The following is a 9,214-nucleotide window of genomic DNA, read 5'->3' as shown; positions in this document are numbered from 1 at the left end:
GGTGCAGGTGCTTCATCAGAATCAGTGTCATCTGCAGAGTGGTCCACGACTGCCCCTTGAACCTGAATGTGAGTGATGAGACCTTCTAAGTTGTAGAAGGGCCCAATAAGATTGGGTTCAGCTTCGCGTGTGCCGTCAGCACGTGGTGCAGAGGGGCCTGGGTTGAAGTCTAATCCCAAAGACTTTTTTCCTTGGCTGAGTTCTTTGCAGCCTGATAGTTGCGCTTGAATAGATTATCTTCAAGACACCATAACAGAGAAGATGGGTCGACATTAGTAGGCTAAGGTCCACGAATCATGCAGGGGTAGAAGACTTGAGCAATAGCTTCGGACTTCGACTTGGGCTAAAGACCTTTGTATATTATATCTCCCCAGGGGCCCTTTAAGGCATTCTTCTCAGCATACTCCTTGGTGACGAATATGTACTTGAACCATTCCTCTGCCCAATGTCTTCGAATCCATTGGATTCGGTTCTTGCGTTCTCCATAGGTTTCTTCTGGATCTGACTTGTATAACTCATAGAGATCCGGTGGCAGGTCCTTAGCAGTGTTTCCACAGCGTTGTCTGCCGCCCTTCCTGACTGATTTTTGAGTTGTCATGAAGTTTAGACTGAAAGGCTTCAACACTGTCGAAGTCTTCCGTCTACTGGTCAGACAGGAACTGGCTTCGGGAGAATTTATGTGACGCTGTAAGAACTCTACAAATGAATGCAGACTATGAGAACCAAGGGATTCTCCCACAGACATGTACCTATGATAGCATTAGAGATGTGAGGGAAGGGGAAGCGGTCATATGCATTCTTAGAAGATTTTGAAGATAAATCAGTTTAGAAGACATTGACCTCATAGTGCGAAGACATTCACTCATATGTAGAGAGTTGGTTCCAGATTTGTACGAATCCATGAATAATTACAAGTGAGGAATCTAACTACTTTCTGAAGCATAAGTGAACATACTAGACATGCTATGAGATGCAAAACAGGATAGATCCAACTTTGTAGCAACAGAAACCACTTGTGGTTGAAAAGGATGAGTCTATCGTATCAAAAGGACTGTAAAAAGAGTTTTTATTTACCACTCGAGGAATTGCTAGACGGAGTGGGAGAGGAGGCCGAGCAGTTCGATCTTTCGTGCCCTAACTTGGCGACGGAGGACACCTACGGCGACGACGGAGAAGACGATGTCCGCGGCCGGCGTGATGACGACATCGGTGAGGTCGCGGTAGCTAAGCGCTTCGTCGCCGGCGTCGTCGAGGGCTAGCGGTGGCGCTAGGGTTTGTGCGAGAGTGGAAGAAGAGATAATGACTGGGGTGAGGCGTGTATTTATATGGACAGGGGCGACACAGTGTTAGTACGCAGGTGCCCCTAGCGGTTCACATCTGAAGGACACGTGGTGACCATGCAACACATAGGAGGTTGTTACACGTTCCCACACACGCCTGGATTGTTAGGTGGTCGTTCACGCTTCTCCGGGTTTCAGGTAAAAAGGATTGAGCATTTAAAACAGAGTTAATGTTTATCTCTGTATCTTCTACTGACAAGGACGCAGCGAAGACATTCGATAGTTTCAATAGAATGCATATGATTTGGATAGATAGACTTAAGATGGGAGCATAGAAAGGTCAGGGTCCGGTCACGTTCACTTAGTTCAAAAGATTCAACTAGAAGACATAGCTATAAGTGAATGCTGTAGAGGACAGAAACCAAATCAGTACATTGAAGATAAACATGAAGACATGTTAACATTGAAGACAAACAAAATGCGAAGACTTTGCAAATGTAACACCAACAGAAAGTATTCCAAACACAAGTTTGGTGGTGGCGTTACCCACCGTATAGGAAGTATTAGACCCAGACACGGCGCACAATTATCGTGGCGCTCCGAAGTCAAATTCCGCGTTAATGCATTCACACTTAGAGTGTAAGTCTTCATTTGTTGAAGATATACGTTACTTCGTGTGTTTGCACATCTAAGTCATCAACATGCATCAATGTTAGGATGTGTGCATGATCACAGCACATTTGAGGATTCTAAGATATTTAGATCACACCGCAACTTGCAAAACCTTTTCTCATCCAAGGGCTTTGTGAAGATATCTGCCAGCTGCTCTTTAGTGTTGACGTGAATGATATCAATATCTTCCTTCATGACATGATCTCTGAGAAAGTGATGATGGATCTGAATGTGCTTTGTCTTCGAGTGCTGAACTGGGTTGTTGGCGATCTTGATGGCACTTTCATTGTCGTAGTAGAGTGGCACTTGCTTCAGATGAATGCCATAGTCTTTGAGTGTTTGCTTCATCCATGGAAGCTGAGCGCAGCAAGATCCAACAACAATGTATTTAGATTCAGCAGTGGAGAGAGATACACAGTTCTGCTTCTTTGAAGACCAACATACAAGTGATCATCCCAAAAAGTGACATGTGCCTGATGTAGACTTGCGATCCACCTTGTCACCAGCATAATCAGCATCTGAGAATCCAACTAGATCAAACTCTAAGCCCTTTGGATACCATAATCCTAGTGTTGGGGTGTAAGCCAAATATCGAAGAATTCGCTTCACAGCTAAGTGATGCGATTCCTTTGGTGCCGCTTGGAATCGGGCACACATGCAAACACTAAGCATGATATCTGGCCTAGATGCACATAAGTAAAGCAAGGAGCCAATCATGGAGCGGTATACCTTTTGATCGAACTCTTTACCATTGGCGTCAGAATCTAGATGACTCTTGGTAGGCATTGGCGTCGTGTAACCTTTGCAGTCTTGCATTCCAAACTTCTTCAGGAAATCCTTGAGGTATTTCTCTTGAGATATGAAGATGTCGTTGTGTTGCTGTCGTATTTGAAGACCAAGGAAGAACTTCAGCTCACCCATCATGGACATATGGTATTGCTCTTGCATCATGTATCCAAACTCATCACTGTATTTCTGATTAGTGCAGGCAAAGATAATGTAGTCCACATATATTTGGCACACAAATAGTTCACCATCATATGTCTTCGTGAAGAGAGTGGGATCCAGGGAACCAAGTTTGAAGCCTTTGCTCTTCAGGAAGTCCTTGAGTGTGTCATACCAAGCACGAGGGGCTTGTTTGAGGCCATACAATGCCTTGTTGAGCTTATAAACCATGTCAGGATGTTTTGGATCTTCAAAGCCAGGCAGTTGTGCAACATACACTTCTTCTTCAATCTTGCCATTGATAAAAGCACTCTTCACATCCATTTGATACAGAAGGATGTTATGATGATTTGCATAGGCTAGTAGTATGCGTACGGTTTCAAGCCTAGCCACAGGAGCAAATGTTTCATCGAAGTCAATTCCTTCAACTTGAGTGTATCCTTGAGCAACGAGACGAGCCTTGTTCTTGACAACTTGACCATGCTCATCGTGCTTGTTGCGATATATCCATTTAGTGCCTATGATATTGTGTTTACGAGGATCATGACGCTTGACCAGTTCCCATACATTATTCAGCTCAAATTGTTGAAACTCTTCTTGCATAGCTTGAATCCATTCAGGTTCCATGAAGGCTTCATCAACTTTCTTGGGTTCAGATATTGAGACGAATGCGAAGTGCCCACAGAAATTTGCTAGTTGTGTTACCCTTGAACGAGTGAGTGGACCAGGTGCATTGATGCTATCAATTATTTTCTCAATCTGTACTTCATTTGCAACACGAGGATGAACAGGACGAAGATTTTGCTCTTGCTGATCATTGTCATCGTTAGAAGGATTGTCTTCAGGCTAAGTATTGTCTTCAGGTTGATCAGGTGCAGAGATGATGAGTTCCTCTTCAGGCTGTGCTTCAGATGGTATGATTTCTCCAGTTCCCATAAGCTTGATGGATTCACTGGATGGAACTTCATCTAGCACATTTGGCAGGTGCTCTCTTTGTGAGCCGTTAGTCTCATCGAACCGCACATCCACAGTTTCAACCACTTTATAGTGAAAGAGGTTGAAGACTCTGTAGGAGTGCGAATCCTTTCCGTAACCAATCATAAAACCTTCATGTGCTTTCGGTGCAAATTTTGAAGTGTGATGTGGATCCTTGATCCAGGACCTGGCACCAAATACTCTGAAGTAACCGACGTTTGGCTTCTTACCAGTGAAGCTCATAGGATGTTTTGTTCATAAGAATGTGAAGATAAACACGGTTGATGACATGGCATGCAGTATCAATGGCTTCAGGCCAGAACTTCCTTGGAGTCTTGTATTCATCGAGCATCGTCCGGGCCATCTCAATGAGTGTTCTGTTCTTGCGTTCCACGATGCCATTCTACTGCGGCGTGTACGGAGCTGAGAACTCATGAGTGATGCCCAAAGTATCAAGATAAGTGTCGAGGCTGGTGTTCTTGAATTCAGTGCCATTATCACTTCTGATGTGCTTGATCTTGAAGCCATAGTTGTTCATGGCTCGATTGGCGAAGCGTCTGAAGACATCCTGCACTTCAGTCTTGTAGAGGATTATATGCACCCATGTATATCTTGAATAATCATCAACAATGATGAAGCCATAGAGACAAGCAGTAGTAGTAAGAGTTGAGTAGTGAGTGGGACTGAAGACGTCCATGTGTAGCAGTTTGAAAGGTTGAGTCGTTGTCATGATTGTCTTCGAGGGATGCTTGGCCCTCATCATCTTTCCTGCTTCGTAGGCACCGCATAAGTGATCCTTCTTGAACTTGACGCCCTCGATGCCTATGACGTGCTTCTTCTTTGGAAGAGTATGCAAGTTCCTCATGCTAGCATGCCCTAGCCTCCGATGCCAGAGCCAGCATTCTGAAGATTTTGCAAGAAGACATACGACAAGCTGTGGTCCTGCTGAGAAATCTACCATGTACAAATCATCTTTCCAATACCCTTCAAAGACTAGAGACTTGTCAGATTCCATTAGAACAAGGCAACGATATTTTCCAAACATCACAATCATATTCAAATCGCAAAGCATTGAGACAGACATTAAGTTGAAACCAAGGGATTCAACAAGCATCACTTTATCCATGTGCTGATCCCTTGAGATTGCAACTCTACCTAGACCCAATACCTTGCTTTTACCAGTATCAGCAAATGTGATGTGACTCTTGTCAGATGGACGTAAGGTTGAGTCCATGAGAAGACTTCGCTTGCCGGTCATGTGATTAGCACATCCACTATCAATAATCCATTCTGAAGCAGTTGATGTCATACCCTATAGTGCAGTGAGGGGGATAGGCTTCACGAAGAGCATTGTGAAGCATAAACATTTGACGATCAAGAGGATTATTAAAGCTTAGATCAAGGTTAGGACTGATAGGGCAAGTAGCAAGAGACTCAGGACAAAATACATAATAAGACCATTTGGGCATTTGATCTTGCGCCCTACAAGATGTTTAAGGTCCCCAGCAATAGCTTCAGACGCATTTGATTTTCGGCTGGAGACCCTTCCCTACAAAAGAGAGTTAAGCTTTCTTAGCCACCCACATCTTTAAGGGTGGCTTCGAAGCAATGAGTGTAAGTGCAGCATCTAAGAACTTTGGCTTTGGAGCCCTAGAAAATAGTCTTGCAGGTGGACAATAGTACTCATAAGAATAAGCAGAGTAGTTCTTGGTCTTATGAACATGGCGGTTGATGAAACGCGCTCATATTCATAGGCCTGAGTATGGTTTCCCTGCAAAACATTTGTGTTAGTGCGACTCAGGTGTGTCCTCTGTCTGTATGAAGCCTTTGAACCATATGAAGCCTCTAGTCTGGGGTTTGTCTTCTTCACTTGTGGTGCCATGACGACATTCATAGGAAGATTCTCCAGACACTTTTTCGGCACCCAGACTTTCTTCATAGGTGGCCCATTCCTGCAGTTAGTACCAATATACCTGGCAAACACTTCACCATTCTGATTCTTAAACAGTTTATAGTTTGCATCAAAGGATTCATCAATGACAATGGTATTAGTACAAGTGAAGCCAGATAGGGTGGATGGATCCACTGAAGGTTCCTTTGCAGCAACCCATGTGGTTTTGGGGTACTGCTCAGGTTTCCAGTAAGAGCCATCAGCATTCATTTTCCTTTCGAACCCGACACCCTCTTTCCTAGGGGTTCGGTTTAGAATCTGCCTTTTGAGGACATCACATAGAGTCTGATGCCCTTTGAGACTTTTGTACATCCCTGTTTCAAGCAATGTCTTCAACCTAGCATTTTCATCAGCAATAGCAGTGGCATCCTCAGTAGAGGGGTTAGTTACGACATCAACAGTTGAAGATATTGCAACAGTAGCAACAGTAGAACATCCAGCAACAGAAGTAGCGTTATCACGCTCAATGCATTTAAGACATGGTGGTTCAAATCCTTCCTGAGTGGGACTGATCTATTTGGCGCGAAGTGACTCGTTTTCCTTTTGAAGATCTTCATGAGCCGCTCTCAATCTCTCAAGTTCTTGCTTCCTTTGAAGATAATCATAGGAAAGCTTTTCATGTGTTGTTGAGAGCGTTTCATGACGACTTTCAAGCTCCTCATACTTAACATGAAGATTTTTTATGTCTTCAATTAAGGACTGAGATTGAGTCATTTCAGCATCTAACAGGTCATCGCTTTTGTCTAACGGTTTTTGAATATGTTCCATAGCTTTCTATTGTTCAGTTGCAATTTTAGCAAGTGTTTTGTAGCTGGGTTTGGAACCACAATCATAGTCATCTTCACTTGATGTTTGATAGTGAGTGGTGCGTGAGTTTACCTTGGCACCGTGTGCCATGAAGCAGTTGGTGGGAGTGGAGTCGCCCTTGCCATTAGCATCGGCATCGGTGACGAAGTCATTGTCTTCAGTGTTGAAGATGGACTTGGCAACGTAGGCTGTAGCCAGACTTGCAACGCCAGAATCTGACTCCTCCTCTGACTCCACCTCTGCCTCCTCAGAAGCAGACTCCTCCTCTGAATCCATTTCCTTGCCAACAAACGCACGAGCCTTGCCAGATGAGCTCTTCTTGTGTGATGAAGACTTTGAGGAAGACTTGGAAGAATACTTTGAGTATTTCTTATTTTTCTTGTCGTCAGAATCATATTCCTTGCTCTTCTTCTTGTTGTTGTTCTCGTTGTCCCACTGCGGACACTCAGAGATGTAGTGACCAGGTTTCTTGCACTTGTGGCATGTTCTCTTCTTGTAGTCATGAGCAGAAGCTTCATCATTCCTTGAGCTGGATCATGAGGACTTTCTGAAGCCTTTCTTCTTGGTGAATTTCTGGAACTTCTTCACAAGCATAGCATGCTCCTTTCCAATGTCTTCAGGATCATCAGAACTGCAGTTAGATTCTTCTTCAGATGAGGAAACAACTTTTGCCTTCAAAGCACGAGTTCGCCCATAGTTGGGACCGTAGATGTCTCTTTTCTCAGAAAGCTGAAACTCATGTGTGTTGAGCCTTTCAAGTATGTCAGACGGATCGAGTGTCTTGAAGTCAGGGCATTCTTGAATCATTAGGGCTAGGGTGTCAAACGAGCTGTCAAGTGATCTCAGGAGTGTCTTGACGATTTCATGCTTGGTGATCTCAGTAGCGCCGAGTGCTTGAAGCTCATTTGTGATGTCAGTGAGTCGATCAAACGTGAGCTGAACATTCTCATTGTCGTTTCTCTTGAAGCGGTTGAAGAGGTTGTGAAGGACACTGATTCTTTGATCTCTCTGGGTCGAGACACCTTCGTTGACCTTGGAGAGCCAGTCCCACACTAGCTTGGATGTTTCCAGAGCACTCACACGGCCATACTGTCCTTTGTTCAGATGACCACAGATGATATTATTGGTAGTGGAATCCAGTTGAACGAACTTCTTGACATCAGTAGCGGTGACACCTTCACCAGCCTTGGGGACGCCATTCTTGACGACATACCAGAGGTCGACATCAATGGCTTTAAGATGCATGTGTATATTATTCTTCCAGTAGGGATATTCAGTTCCATCAAAGACTGGGCACACATCGGAGACTTTGATTATCCATGCAGTCGACATAGCTAAAACTTCAGGTGGTTAAACCGAATCACACAGAACAAGGGAGTACCTTGCTCTGATACCAACTGAAAGTGCTAGTGATCGACTAGAGGGGGGGTGAATAGGCGATTTTTATGAAAGTCTTCAAAACATGGAAGTTTTGAAGACAAACAATAGAAATAAACCTATTATCATACAGCGGAAGGTAGACTACACTAGGCAAGCCATAGTCAAGTATTCAATGAAGTGAAAACACAAAGACTAATAGCAACTAGGCAGTATGGATCAGGATGGAAGATAGTATGAAGCCAATCAGAACAAGCAGTCGCCCAGTGAAGACAGAAGATAATGCAGACATGCAATGACTTCACAAGGACCAACTGCAAATAAAGAGATGGGAAGGATAGAACCAGTAGCTCATTGAAGACAATGATTTGTTGGACTAGTTCTAGTTGCTGTGACAACTATAAGTCTGGTTAGGGAGGCTGAGATTTAACTCAGAATACCGTGTCTTCACCTTATTCCCCTTGAGCTAAGGACACCCAGTCCTCGCCCAATCACTCTGGTAAGTCTTCAAGGTAGACTTACAAACCTTCACAGACTTCGTTCACCGGCGATCCACAATGACTCTTGGATGCTCACAACGCGACGCCTAACCGGCTGGAGGATTCACAGTCCTCAAGTGTAATAAGTCTTCAGATCACACAGACAGGAAGACTTCAGTGATGCCTAACACTCTTTGGCTCTGGTTGTTTAGGGCTTTGTCCTTGCAAGGATTCTCTCTCAAAGGCTTCGTGGTGGGTTGCTCTCAAACGACAAAAGCCGTGCATTAACTCTGAGCAGCCAACCAATTTATGGTGTAGGGGGTGGGCTATTTATATCCACTAGGCAACCCGACCTGATTTGTCCGAAATGACCCTGGGTCACTAAGGAACTGACACGTGTTCCAACGGTCAGATTTCAAACACACACGACAACTTTACTTGAGCTACAAGCAAAGCTGACTTATCCAGCTCTGGATAAGATTTGCTCTCATTGTCTTCGCTCGAAGACATAGGATTTTGGTTAAGCATCACTTCATTCATTCTGACTGGTTCACTTGGACCCCACTTAATAGTACGGTGGTTCCTATGACTCAACAAAGAAGAAAACGAAACAACGAAACAACTAGGTCTTCGCGCTCCATAGTCTTCACACAATGTCTTCTCTTGTCATAGTCTTCAATGTGAATACCTTCACGTACCACCTTTGTCTTCAATGTCTTCATACATTT

The sequence above is a fragment of the Triticum dicoccoides genome, chromosome 5A (assembly GCF_002162155.2).
Source record: "Triticum dicoccoides isolate Atlit2015 ecotype Zavitan chromosome 5A, WEW_v2.0, whole genome shotgun sequence".
Taxonomy (NCBI): Eukaryota; Viridiplantae; Streptophyta; class Magnoliopsida; order Poales; family Poaceae; genus Triticum; species Triticum dicoccoides.
Note: the sequence above shows the minus strand (reverse complement) of the source record.